Here is a 15,126-nt window from a genome sequence, read left to right on the forward strand (position 1 = left end):
GCACAATGGTATGCTCCACTAACTAAACCTTTGAACAAATTAATTTTCAATATGTTTTACAAATAGGGTCTTCTGTGGCGAATCCATATTGCTTATCTGTTGGCCACTCCACTCCACCTTGGATGGGAGAGCACGCCAGAGTTGGAAACGTTCTCCCTAAAACAGAAGTTAAAAGGCAATGAAAAGAAAAACTGGGGATTTCAAACATCCTGCCAAAAAATAAATGAGGACATAATACTCGAACTGATTGAGTCAAAGAAGGTACACACATTGACAATCTTACTATTTCGATGCATGCAAGTTATTTATTCTACTATTAATAAAAGATGTGACATTACTGAAATGGGTCTCTGGAATTTCTGCCACAGAAAAAGGATCTCCAGGAAGCTTGTGACACCGAGTGTCTCCTCAGAGGGCTCCAGCCGACATGCTGGAGCCCTCAAAAGAAGAAAACTTCAAAAGATATTTACCTAAAGCGGTTTGTGAAACTGCAGAAAGCTGGCGGGGGGATGTTATTTGTGAAAATTCTTCTTTTTACATTCTATAAACTTTAGTTATATGATTGCCATTTAAAATCTTTTTTTATTCTGAAGGTGGAGTACTTCACTTCAGCTGTCCGCATGGCGTTGTGTATTAATTCAACATTCTCTTCTGGACAGAGTCCGCCAGAGATCACACGGACGGGCTGCTGAGTTTTAAACACTTCCCTACCTACCCAGATAGGATGGCAGCAAGGCACCCTATCACTATCACCAAGACATCAGACAGGTACTCCCTGTACGACAGAATCCACCAGAAAAATCAAAGAAGGCCAGAAGAGAAGTTGAGAAGCTTAAACATCTGGCCCAGTTTACGGAGAGAGGTGAACTCCGCTGTTGCAGAGCAGTTCAATCGTGAACTTTCTTCCGTAAAATATTCATTGTGGCAAATGAACGAGCCACACTTCAAACAAACCTTAAGGGTGCTCATTGAGCTGCATAATGAAAGGATAAACACAACCTTCAAAGCACAAATGGAGGACATGTGCAACACAGTTGTACATTGGACTTCATGGGATGCTGGGACTGCAGTCTGCCGGTAAGTTTGATTCGTATATACTATGCTATAGTAATTATTCAAAATAATACTTATACAGGTTGACCTATATTTTTAATTATTGAGGATCGTAATTATTAATCTTTGTTTTTCTTTTTGCTTCTCTTTTTGTTATTTTGTTAGAAGCAAAAGAAAATCCACTTCCTTCGGTGGGCCAAAACATCGAACATAAACTAGAAAATGCATTTCCTGCTGAAAATGCATTGGAATGTAAAAAGCCGAAAGCTGAAATGAACTTCACAAAATTGCTGAAATTACAGAAAGTTGAAGGGAATGTTAATACATTTGCTGAAATTACAGATATTAGAAAAGCTGAAAATACAGAATGGGAGAAGCTGAAAGGAATTTCAAATTGACTGAAAAAGCAGAAATGAAAACATCTGAAATGAATTTGAAAAATTCCAAAAAAATACAGAAATGAATATTAAAACATTGCTGTTAATAAAAGCTGAAATTATTTGAAAGAACTCCTGAAAATGCAGGAAGTGGGGAAGCTGAATTTCAATAGATTTTCTAAAAAATACAGAAGTTGCAGCAGCTTAAATGAATTTAAAAAAATACAAAAATAACTAAAGCTGAGAGAGGTTTTAAATCGTTTAATATTAGTAGTAGTATTAGTTACAGTTATAATTGTGGTATTGGTAGTACTAGGTTTAGATTAGATTCAACTTTATTGTCATTGCACAGGGTAAAAGTACTGAGGCAACGAAATAAAGTTTAACATCCAACCAGAAGTGCAAAATAGCAAAAAGTGCAGAGTATGTGCATATGTAAAGTGTAATAAGTGAATAAATAAATATGAACAGTGAGAAATGGATATACATTTACATTACATTACAGGTCATTTAGCAGACGCTTTTATCCAAAGCAACTTTACACTTTAAACCCATGGCTTTTTCACATTTTTGCCCGGGGAGCAATTAGGGGTTAAGTGTCTTGCTCAGGGACACTTCGTTGTTATTGTCCAGGTGAGAAAGGACGGAGTGTAATGTCGTGGAGATGGCATCCTCCGTACTCCTGTTCTTGCGGTAGCGAATTGGAAGGGGTCCAGTGTGGGTGGTAAGCAGGTTTTGAGGTGAGCCAGGACCAGCCTCTCCAAGCGCTTCATGATGGTTGGAGTGAGTGCAACTGGGCGGAAGTAATTTAGGCTCACTGCGGTGGAGTGCTTTGGCACTGGCACGATGGAGGTGGTTTTAAAGCACATGGGGACAGTAGCTTGGGCTAGTGACAGGTTGAATATGTCAGTCAGGACCTTAGCTAGCTGCCCAGCACCGGGCCCTGAGCACGCGTCCGGGGACGCCATCAGGGCCTTATGTGCATTTATCCTGCTCAGTGCAGCACACACGTCGGTGGAGGAGAGTGTGAGGGGCTGGTGGTCTGAAGAGAGCACAGCCTTGATGGCGGCCTCCTGGTTGTCCCTGTCGAAGCGTGCATAATAGCTGTTGAGCTCGTCAGGGAAGGAGGCATCATTGTTTTGGGGGGTGGTGTTGGTGGGTTTGTAGTCTGTTAGTCAGTAAGCAGGGCTTATCACGCCGTCCCTCGTGCTGCACTGGGACACTCTGACCACGTCATGGTCCATCTGATTCCTGCATACAGGCAGAAACTAAAGCTCTGCAAACCTGTGGTGAGGGAATTCAACAAGTGGACCAGTGAGGCGCTGGAGGATCTTCGGGCGTGCTTTGACTGCACAGACTGGAATGTTTTCAGCTACTGACAGTCTGGATGAGTTCACAGAGGCTGTAACTTCCTACATCGGCTTCTGTGAGGACAGCTGTGTACCATCATGCACCAGGGTGAGTTACAACAACGACAAACCTGGTTCACAGCGGAACTCAGAACACTACGTCTGCAGAAGGATCAGGCATTTAGGAGCAGGGACAAAGACTTGTACACAGAGGCAAAATACAAGTTTAGCAAGGCGGTGAGAGACGCTAAACGACTGTACTCTGAGAAACTCCAACAACAGTTCTCAGCAAGTGACTCTGCTTTGGTCTGGAGAGGCCTCAAAACACCTCACCAACTACAAGCCCAAAACCCCCCACTTCATGAATGACCTCCGCCTGGCAGACGAGCTGAATGAGTTCTACTGCAGATTTGAAAGACAATGTCCTGATCCCATCCCCCACAGCTCCACCAACCTGCTGCAATCCCCCTCCCCCCCTCCCCTCCCTCCCCCAGCCCATCAGGTGCTCACGCCTCTTCATCTATATCACCTTCCCCTCCCCCACCAGCAACGACCCTCTCTATTCTGGAGAGAGACGTTAACCGGCTCTTTAGAAGACTAAATCCCCGTAAGGCAGCCGGCCCGGACTCCGTTTCCCCTCACACCCTGAAGCATTGTGCTGACCAGCTGTCTCCAGTATTCACTGACATCTTCAACACCTCCCTGGAGACATGCCACGTACCAGCCTGCTTCAAGGCCTCCACCATCATCCCTGTTCCCAAGAAGCCCAGGATCACAGGACTCAATGACTACAGGCCCGTCGCCCTGACCTCTGTAGTCATGAAGTCTTTTGAACGGCTAGTCCTGACCCACCTGAAGTCCCTCACCGACCCCCTCCTGGACCCCCTGCAGTTCGCCTACAGAGCCAACAGGTATGTGGACGATGCTGTCAACATGGCCCTCCACTACATCCTCCAGCATCTGGACTCCCCAGAAACCTACGCCAGGATCCTGTTTATGGACTTCAGCTCTGCCTTCAACACCATCATCCCGTCTCTGCTGCAGGACAAACTCTCCCAGCTGCACGTGCCAAACTCCACCTGCAAGTGGATCACAGACTTCCTGTCTGACAGGAAGCAGCATGTGAAGCTGGGTGAAACATGTCTCAGCCTCCAGGACCATCAGCACCGGTTCCCCCCAAGGCTGCGTTCTTTCCCCTCTGCTCTTCTCCCTGTACACCAACAGCTGCTCCTCCAGTCACCAGTCTGTCAAGCTCCTGAAGTTTGCGGATGACACCACCCTTATTGGACTGATCTCTGGTGGGGACGAGTCCGCCTACAGGTGGGAGTCTGACCATCTGGTGTCGTGGTGCAGTCAGAACAACCTGGAGCTCAACGCTCTAAAGACAGTGGAGATGGTTGTGGATTTCCGGCGGAACAGAGCCCCACCCTCCCCCATCACCCTGTGTAACTCCCCCGTCACTATTGTGGACTCCTTCCGTTTCCTGGGCTCCATCATCACCCAGGACCTCAAGTGGGAGCTGAACATCAGCTCCATCACCAAGAAGCTCAGCAGAGGTTGTTCTTCCTGAGGCAGCTGAAGAAATTCAACCTGCCAAAGACGATGATGATCCACTTCTACACGGCCATCATGGAGTCCATCCTCTGCTCCTCCATCACCGTCTGGTACGCTGCAGCCACAGCCAAGGACAAGGGCAGGCTGCAGCGTGTCCTCCGCTCTGCAGAGAGGGTGATCGGCTGCAATCTGCCGTCCCTGCAGGACTTGTTCGCTTCCAGGTCTCTGAAGCGAGCTAAAAGATGGTAGCCGACCCCTCTCACCCCGGACAAAAACTGTTTGTGCCCCTTCCATCTGGCAGGAGGCTGAGGTCCATCAGGACTAAGACCTCCCGCCACACCAACAGTTTCTTCCCGTCGGCAGTCGGGCTCATCAACAGAGCCGGTCCCCCACTGACTGACTATAACATTCCACCGGTCACTCCCCTTCACACTGCACACGTCACTTTAACTGTAATTCATCACTTTGTCGTCACTCGTCACTTGTTCGTTAGTGCACTTTATGCTTAATATTTCTTTAACTTTAATATTTAACATTTTTAACTTTATTCCCTTGTTTTATACTAACCCATAGCCTTATTTACTAACCCGTTGCATTAGCATTTCATTTTACTTGTGCACTGCTGTCTTGTCTATTGTCACATTGTCTACTGTCACGCACCAACCGCCAAGACAAATTCCTTGTACTATTACGGTAAAAATGTTTCTTGATTCCTATGTAGAAAACACCAGTGTGCAGAGTAGCTTGTTGGTGTGAGGAGCCAAAGTGGACAGCTTGGATATCTGAGCTGTATTTGCATGTGTAGTTTTCAGAGAAGTCAATGTGGATCACTGCCTCCTCTTTTGACAGGTTCTTCTTTAACTCTATGCAGTACGAGTACTGTTGATTTATGTTGAATGTGTGTCTTTCGAACAGTGTGGAATAACTCCACAAGATTGTCTTGTGTGTCCTCCATTGTTTTCTTCATTGTGATCTTGACACTGGTCGGACCCTCCCTTGCATCTTCCCTTGCTTTCTCTGCTGTGGCCCATTGAGTGAACGCAACCTTTGCTGAGCCATCAAATCTGGAGAGCTAAACAGTCTTGTCTTTGCATTCCGCACACTCATCATACATGCACATTTTCCACGAGGTACCACAGGTTATCATTTCAGTCAAACTCTGTAGATCTGAAGTATCTATGACCCTCAAATTATGCAATTTCTCAATGACAAATCTGAGATTTTCATGGATCTTACACAGGCATGTGTTCCGGTCGGAGAGAGTGGGATGTACAACCCAAAATGGGCAAAGCTTACAGAAAAGGGAGTATGATATGTTGTTTGTGTTTTCAGTAAGACATTTTTTGTGAAGATTTTTCATTGTGTCAGCCAGAAACCTTTTCTGCTTCTTCACCTTGTTCTTTGTAATTGTTTGTTTTTGTCCAGTCGTTATCCGACTGTTGTCATCTCGAGTGAAGAAAGTTTTGACTTTGGACTTGACAGCAGCAGTAAACCTGTTTGTGGGATTTCTGTTGGTGGAACAGAGGTCTTCACTCTGAACACTGCGACGCTTCTTTGAAAATCCAAGGACATTTTATATTGAGTAATAAGTGTGTGAATGATTTAGTGAGTGAACAAAACAGGGTTAAGTTAACAAAAATAGTACTACTACTACTAATAAATGTTTAGCCTATATAATAATCCTTCCTTTCTCACATCCCCACATTGAAATGGGAAGCAGAACCACCCTGTCACATCCCTTACCACCACGTCACAATAAAACATGTGACGGGGTGGTAAATTTCAGCCCAAAATGGCTGCAGATCTCCCATGTGGTTAAGTTCCTCACCTAGCATACATGCATTTTATCTGAAATATATGTATTTTTGCATTAATAATGTAAAATAAAAAATAAAAATCAGTTTTCCCTCTATTTTGCATGACAGGGTGGTTGGTTTAAGATGGACGGAACCTGCCTAACATGAAAAATCAACAAATAAAGAATGTAGAGGAATGTCAGTACTTGCCTGCTTTTCTTGGCAGCAACGAGGCTCCAATGATGTCACTTCCGCTTTGTGATGTCATTTAAAGCAACAGTACATTATTTATAGATAAAACAAGTTAGTGTGACGGGGTGGTAAGTCAAACTGGGGGACACACACACATACCAACATATTTACAAAAAAATAAGATATATTTTATTCAAAACAAATCTTATGTGAAAAGGAACACATATAATCCTAAAAATACATAACTTATTTCGTGTCATTTGAAAAATTATTCAAATAGAATGTTATTCTTTAAAAAAAATATTTTTATCATATATCATATTAACAAGAACACTTGAATGAATAACCTTAAAATTTGTAAAACACATGTTTTGGGACATGTGTGTGCCTTATGCATCTCATCAAACGTGGACCCAAATGGCACCCGTTTCGTAGAATGGCTCATTTCATGAATACTCTATTGAACACCATTTTTCGAATTTAAATTGACAACATTTCATGTGAAATCTTTTTATTTCCCTTGCCAGTGACAAACCCTTTTAACAAATTATTAACTAGATGTATTTTTCTTAAACATTACATAATTGATAACTTTTTCAAACAAGGTGCAATACATAATCACATTTTGAACTAATGACAAAGTCCCTAATAAATTGAACACAATGTATCCTATTTTTGATTCAGCTTTGCAACTGACATCTGGTATCTGTTTCTTTGTTAGTGGGAAGACTGGCATTGAATGCTGTTCACCAGTGTATTGTAGTCTGGTGTGTAACTTGACACTGCAACTCTGAGTGAGTCTTGTAGGTGTGCATCAGTGAGGCGGGTTCTGTGTTTGTTCTTGATGACGTTCATGTCAGAAAATGCTGATTCACAGAGATAGGTTGAACCAAACAGGCTGGCAACCTTCATAGCTGCTGTGCTTACACCACTGTACTTTTCTGTGTCAACAAGGCTCCAAAAGTTTGGTGCAGTCATTTTGCAATGTTACAATTTCAATCTCCACCTGTGCAGCATCCAAGTTGAACGTTGCACTTAGTTGCTCAGCAATGTAAGTTATGTCCTTGTTCATGAAAGGATTGGAGATGAATGAGACACATGGCTCAAGCTGACCAAGGTCACAAAACCTATCCTCAAACTCTTGTCCATGTCTGTTTATGACTTGACAGTACTTTTCTGCTACGTTGTCCATTTCCTCAGATGCAGTAGCATTGTCTTTCAGCACCGATCGCACAGAGGAAAAGTGCAGCATTTTTTCCCTCTGTAAATGCACAGAGAAAATGTTCATCTTGGCTTTAAATGCATTTAAAGCGCTTATCATGTCAACAACAGTCTTACCTTTGCTTTGCAGCTCGCAGTTCAAGTGGTTTAGTTTCCCAGTGATGTCCGTTAGAAATGCAAGGTTAAGTGTCCACTCTGTGTCCTCTAGCAGCGAGACGTCTTCCCCTTTTGACTGCTTGAACTCCTTGATTTCACCCAAAAGTGACAGAAACCGAAGCAAAACTCGTCCTTTGCTCAGCCATCGGATTTCTGTGTGTAGCAACAGGTCCCCATATTCTGCTGACATCTCCAGCACCTTGAATATCCGGTGCTTTGAATATTTTGCTTTGGAGCAACGGGAGTCATCACGTGCTCCAAGCCGATCACTTTTGCACACGCCTGCTGGTGGATGATGCAGTGGTAATGCAGACGTTTTGGGAAGTCTGGGTCACCTTTACAGTGCGCGATGAAACCTGCATGTCGGCCGATCATAGCAGGAGCTCCGTCTGTAGCCACCGCTACCAGCTTTTCCAGTGGTACCTTTTTCTGTACGAAAAACTCCTTCACCGCGTTGTAAACGTCAACTCCCCTCGTAGTTGTCTTGAAGGGCAGGAGTGCCAGGATAAAGACTGACAGCTGCGCTGTACTGCTGTTTTCCACGGACTCGTCGCACTGTACGCTAAACCAGCTGCACCGCGCCAGATCCCGGTCCAGCTCGTCTTTAAGTTCGGTGTTGGCAATAATCATCATTGCTTCTTTGAAAACTTCACTGTCTGAAAAGGCCTTCTTCTTTATCAGGAGATGTGCAGCTCTAAACGAGGCTTCGGGTGCTTTTTGGGAGTTCTTTGCCAGCTTTTTTGTGTAGCGTCTCTCCACATTGTGCCGCTTTGCCGTCCCCACAGTCGCCCTGCAAATGAGACAAATGCAGTTTTCTTTCACACAAAAAAATTCTTCCTCCCATTCACTGTGAAAATGATACGTTCTTTTCTGCCATGTTTTTTGGCGTAAGAATGTGCGTTCAGCGCCGCATCATTGCTGTTCCTGCACTCACCTTTGAACTAGAATAGGTCAGAGTTCGACAAAATTATCAAAACTTTCATGTATTATACAAATATTTTTTATTATTTTATTTTAAATATCTTGTCATTTTCATATACATATAAATGCAAGTGTGATTAAAAAAAATATTTATTTTAAAATTAGTGGTGTGCTATTTTTAGAACAGGCCTGCGGGCGCCTCATATGGTCCTTGCAGGCGACCTGGTGCCCGCGGGCACTGGGTTGGTGACACCTGGTCTAAACAAAGACATTTTCATGAAAAAGTAACTCAGTATTACATACCTGGTGAGTCAGCCCTCAAGTCACCACCTAGGACTACTTTCTGTCGCTGGCATAACTGGTCCAACATGCCATCCTGCGCTGTGCACGATTGCAGGCTCTATGTACATCCGGGCGTGCCGGAATGTGTCATACTGAAACATCCTCAACTGCATTGCCGGAATACCTGAGGTCAAAAAAGACACAGGACTCTTTTCTTTAGTACTGCTTTTGGGATTGTGTGTAGATACAAATGAACACATATATATCATTTCACTCCAGAAAATTCAGATGATAATATTCCATGTTCCATTAACCTTCTCCAGTTTGAAGAAAGATGCACCAGTGGCATACACTGCAGCTGACAGTTGGATTTTCCCAACAGGAGTGCTTACCTGAAGAAGAGGCTGACTATTCCATTTTCTGTAGAACTAACAGTGTGGGCACTTCTGTTCTACAGAGAGAAATGTCCCAACCCTTCTTGCACATCTGTCACCCGCCGACACATAGGGCACACCTCAAACAGCTCCAGGAGGCAGTTTTCATATACAATATATGTGGGTGTCTTATGAACAGGGTTGGAAGATTCCATTCTATTAAAAAGACAAAGATTTCACCAAAAAAAAAATTACTTCCATGCTGCTACAGCTAAATTAAGTGTAGGATGGTAATCCATCTGATTATTAAAATGTTTAGATTAAATATTGAGGTCACTCACGTCACATCTGCTGACTCCGTAAAGACTGTGACCGAGTCATTAGGATCATAGGTAGAATCCTGTTGCTCTCCGAAATCCATACTTGAACTTCCCTCAAAAGGGTCTCTCCACCCCAACACAAAGACTTTTCACAGGGGAATGGTTTTTTTGGATAAAATAACAATTTCACATAAGCTAGGCACTATGTATGTATATGTGGAAAAGTAAATTCCGACACTAGTCCATAAACATCCACACAAACTACTGCGCAAGTAGGCATCATGTTTGCGGTAGGCACTATTATCATCGTGTTTGCAACTATGCAAACGTTCAGACACAAATTACATCCAAACGCAGTAATGTACAAGTGATCATACATTGTGGTGGAAGATTTTGCACAGACAATCGTTAAGTAAGAATCAAAGGCTCTGAGTCAAGTATGTCTTTTCTCCGTTTATTTCCTTGCAAGGGAAAAAGGGTCACAACAGCTACGTGGTCAGTAGACTGTCAAGAACCTCCTTTTTTTCCCAACACATCGAGGCAGTTCTTATACCTAAACTTAGATATCGGTGGCGTCAACAGAAACCGTTAACCATCTTGTTGAGTATCTACAGCCAGGGTACGGGGAACATCTTATCCATGTGAGACACGTCAGTTCTTTGACCGTGTCCTTGCTCTCCCAACATGCTAAAACAAAGGTGGTCATAGACATAACAAACACTTTGTTCAATCTCTACAGCTATGACGCTGGAAACATCTAATCCAAGTGGGAGACATCAGTTCTTATGTCAGGGCCTTTGTGACCTAAGCACTTGCAACTAATAAACTGGTTATACAAATGAAGCATTTAAAAGGGTCACATATCATTTTCCCATTACATTCCACTCTTTTGATTACATAATAATCACAAACTATGCAATCAATTTAGAATGACTACTCTAAAAATTTAACAGCTGATAATCTGCCACATCAAATATCACAAAACATTGAACATCTGGACATCGCTCACAAAACTTTTCCTGCCACAGAACAAAAACTCCCTAAAAAAACCCTCCGAAATGGGAAAATAGGAAGAAATCTGTTAGGAGAAGATAAAGACTGGAAACCTTCTCACAGGATTTGAGCGTTACACCCCAGATGTCATGTGTACAGTATTGAAATAAAAAAGAAATGAGAACATGTTTAAATCACAATACCAGAACTTGATCCCCTTTCACACAATACAGATATAGAATATTGTGGAAAGGTCATTATATCAATCATATTTACGTTACATACTAATAAATGCAAGAATAAAAGCTGTTTTTGTGAGAATGTTATTTCTCATTGTTTTAGCAAGCTACTGTGAAACCAAAAACATTTAGAACACCAGGAATGCACACAGACAGTGTGTCACTATGTCACTATGCGTACGTGTCGAGGTCGTAAGTGTTCAGCTCGTCAAGGGAGTCCGAGTCACTGTTGGGGTTATTGTCAGAGTCATTCCATGATAAGAGAGAACCACTCTTTAGATAGCTGATTACAAAATCTAAAAAACCGTAGTGACACAAACGACTACTGTGTCTATGTGGAGGGGTCCTGGCCGTGTTCTTCTTCTTGTGTTGGTCCGCAGGTACACGTTGGGATGTGGAGTCTGCCAACCTTCTTTCTTGTGAGGCACCCGCGTTGTAGACAGTCAACACAGATCACAATGCACTGTGTGTCTGTCGGTCAACTGCCCGTCCGTGGTCACTGGATCGGTGGTGTCGGTTGATTGACACTTGTTGTGGAGGTAGGGTCGCCTGAGCCCAGTGCTGGTACTGGATCTGGAACCTTCTTGCAATGGGATGCGTGGACCCAAGTTGCTCTTTCAGCTACTTTGACCGCTGTTTGGGTGACCAGGAGAATCTGGAATGGACCCTGCCACCGTTTAGCTTTCCAACTTTTCCTCCTGAAGTCCTTCACCACCACGAAGTCACCTGGTTGCAGTCGGTGTAGTGGACCCGTTGCTTCTCTTGGAAGTGCAGCTACAACCTGTTTTCTTACATCAGACAAAGTGGAAGACAGTCGAATGCAATAGGTTAACATGTCATTCTCGCACATTGTGGTGGAAGGGAGTGGTGTTCCTGGAGCTTCCACACCTATATGGGGAGGAACTGCGAAAAGGATTTCAAATGGGCTTAGGTTGCTGCGTGTTCGTTTCCTCATCCGCATGTACATCAGAACCAAGGGCAGTGCTTTTGTCCACGGTAGACCTGTGTCTGTGCAACATTTGGCCAGTTTTGTTTTCAATGTTCCATTCTCTCTCTCTACCGCTCCTCCACTAGCTGGGTGGTATGCGCAGTGTGTTTTTAAGTCAATACCCAGGTATGCACTTAATTCTGTGATTGCTTGGTTGACAAAATGTGAACCATTGTCGCTAGAAATTTTGCTTGGGATTCCCCAGCGGGGAATGATCTCTGAAATCAAGGCTTTAGCCACTGTGGAGGCTGTCTGCTTACTGGAGGGAAACACCTCAACCCATTTGGACCACATGTCTACCATTACAAGACAGTGTTTCTTACCTTCCGATGGGGAGAGTTCCACAAAATCCATCATTACATGTTCAAATGGTCTTGCAGGCGGTGGATGTGCTGCATGATGTGACACCTGTACTGAACGACCTATATTGTGAGTTGCGCATGTTATGCATGCTTGGCAGAACCTTTGTGCGTAAGCTGCAAAACCTTTTGTGAACCATGTTGCATCAATGATACTTAACATTCCCCCTTTTGACACATGGTCTAACCCATGAGTCAATTTCGCATAGTGAGGGAAGAAATGTTTAGGTAAGCATGGATTACCATTCGGACCATACCAGATGCCGTCTATGAATTTGGAGCCTGAGGAGGACCAAAAACGTCTCTCATCTGAAGTAGAGAGGGACTGCACGGCTGCAAGAGAGGAGGGAAGAGAACACATGGCAGGAACTGGGCGTGATGGTTTGGGAAGAGGACGTCTAGCAGCCGCTTTTGCAGCTAAGTCTGCTCGCTCATTCCCCTTTGCGATGTCGCCTGTGCCGGATGTGTGCGCTGCACATTTACAAACGGCAATAGCTGTGGGCAACAAAATGGCATCCAATAGTTCTGCTATCAGAGTGTGGTGTAACACTGGTTGGCCATCCGATTTGAGAAAATTTCTGTGTCTCCATAGCGCGCCGAAATCATGAACCACGCCAAAAGCGTATCTGGAATCAGTGTGAATGGTTGTCGTTTTATCCTTAGCTAGTTTACAAGCTTCTGTTAGTGCGATTAATTCTGCTGCTTGGGCTGAGAGGTGACATGGAAGAGGGCCGGAACACAGAACAGCTGAGTCTGAAACAACAGAGAAACCCACAAGATTAGAACCAGTCAGGGGATCCCGTGAAGCAGATCCGTCAACATACATTACCATGTCACTGTTGAGCAGAGGTGTGTCTGCGAGGTCTGGTCGAGGTGTGCACTGAGCTTCCAGCTCAGCCAAACAATTATGCTCCTCTCCATCCTCCGGAGTGGGGAGAAGAGATGCAGGATTGAGGACATTGCAGCGTTTTACTGTAACATTCGGCATGTCTAGGAGACATGTGTGATATCGAAGGTAACGCGCTGCAGATAAATGAGACGACTTCTGTTCGAGAAGAATCAGTGAAACCGAATGTGGAACCAATAATGTTAGCGTAGCATAGCCTACAATGTCACGAGAGGCTGTAAGAGCCTTTTCAGCAGCTGCCACAGCTCGAAGGCACTGTGGTAAGCCTGCTGCTACGGGATCGAGTTTTGCGGAGAAATAAGCTACCGGTCGTAGTTTATCGCCATGGGATTGTAGGAGCACTGATGTCATACATCCAGAACGTTCGTCAACGGTTTGTGTGAACGGTTTGTGAGGATCAGGAAGACCCAAAGTCGGAGGAACTTGTAACGCGCATTTCATGTCCGTGAAAGCTTGAGAGGCTGCAGGGAGCCACTGAATTTTATCATGCGCGCTGAGATTTTTCCCATGTATCAATGAGGACAGAGGTTGCTCGAGTTGGGAGTAATTTGGAATAAATGACCTACAGTAGGAACACATTCCCAAAAATGACATCATCTGTTTCTTGGTTTGTGGTTTTGGAAGTGTTACAATTGAGGCGATGCGTTTTGGTGATAGTGTCTTCCCTTCACCGGAAATGTTATGGCCTAGGAAATGAACGTTTTGTGAAACAAACTGTAGTTTGGATAGGCTGGCCTTGTGTCCTTCCGCTGCTAAGTGTTGAAGCAATTTGAGTGTGTCCTGTTCACACTGCTTTTGTGTTGGAGCTGCAATTAAACAGTCATCAACATACTGCAAAAGAGCTGTTCCTGGAGACAAAGTGAGGCTCTCCAAACTTTCCCTGAGTGCCTCGTTGTAGATCGTAGGTGATTCTGTGTAGCCCTGACACAAGCGTGTGAAAGTGTAAGGCTTGCCATTGAAATTAAACGCAAACCAAAACTGACTGTCAATGTCCACCGGGACACTGAAAAAAGCATTTGAGAGGTCAACCACGGAAAACCATCGAGCATCAGGTGGAACCTGTGCCATAATGGTGTAAGGGTTGGGAACATTTGGGGCTCGTGCGTGGACGGCTGCATTAACGGCTTCTAGGTCCTGCACGAAGCGCCACTCAGTTGGTTTGCCTGCATCTCTGATCTTTTTAACTGGAAAAATAGGTGTTCTTACCGGCGAGTCAGGACATGGAACAATGACTCCGGCCTTTAAGAGGGAGTTGAACACCGGTGTTATACCGTCAATGGCCTCTTGGCGCAGTGGGTATTGATGTTTGTGGGGACGGAAGTCTGATCGAGGAGTGATGACCACAGGTTGACATTTTTTGATGAGTCCCACGTCATATTTATGCGCTGCCCACAAGGTGTCTGGAACAGAACTGAGAGCAGGAGAAATAGAGGAGACATTAGTCAAAAATGTATCAGTGTGTGTGTCAGAAAATATGTTATTCTCATCCATGACATAAACAGATCTGAGAGCAGGTGTGCAAAATGCGAATGGCTGTTTAAAGAAGCCTGTCGACGGAGAGCGCATCACAAGTGGATCTGGTGTAGCCTCCCAATCTGCCAATGCCTCGCACGCTGCGACAAAGGGTCCCAAATCTCTCCATTGGTCTGTTGCTGCTTTAGACAAGGAGATGTGTGGGAAAGAAGAGTCCACATTAAAGAGGTGCTGCTGAGAGGGGGTGAGAGAAACGGAAACAGCACATTTAAGTGTGGACCAAAACAATGTCATACATGCAATTTGATCATTCAGATCCTGTAGAAATAATGCATCATATTGCTTATCTGGCCCATGTGACACATGAGCTGTGCAGTGGAGATATGAAGCATCCATGCACTCTGCCTCAGGCTGGACGCGTGATGCTGCCAGGTGGGACAGTTCTGATTGTGAGTCAACCGGAAGCCACCACTGGTACACAAACATTGGATCACATATAACTGTCTTTGCCATCTGGTCAATGGCTCTGCATCTCACCACTTGCAACCCTGTAGGAGTGGAGATGAGGCTAA

General features: G+C 44.4%; 2 long non-coding RNA genes across 2 annotated transcripts in view; one reads left to right on the plus strand and one right to left on the minus strand.

Moving 5' to 3' along the window:
* Positions 1-1,349: 1,349 nt before the first annotated feature.
* Positions 1,350-15,126, plus strand: part of LOC144409474 (uncharacterized) — a 169,704-nt gene continuing 155,927 nt past the window's right edge. The window contains exon 1 of the long non-coding RNA XR_013467929.1: positions 1,350-1,703. This is a non-coding gene — a long non-coding RNA (uncharacterized LOC144409474). The remainder of the gene's footprint in view (positions 1,704-15,126) is intronic.
* Positions 10,036-14,492, minus strand: LOC144409473 (uncharacterized). The gene is made up of 2 exons (XR_013467928.1): positions 14,288-14,492; positions 10,036-11,615 (listed from the first exon to the last, which is right to left on the minus strand). It is a non-coding gene; the product is annotated as an uncharacterized LOC144409473 (long non-coding RNA).

The sequence above is a fragment of the Gasterosteus aculeatus genome, chromosome 6 (assembly GCF_964276395.1).
Source record: "Gasterosteus aculeatus chromosome 6, fGasAcu3.hap1.1, whole genome shotgun sequence".
Taxonomy (NCBI): domain Eukaryota; kingdom Metazoa; phylum Chordata; class Actinopteri; order Perciformes; family Gasterosteidae; genus Gasterosteus; species Gasterosteus aculeatus.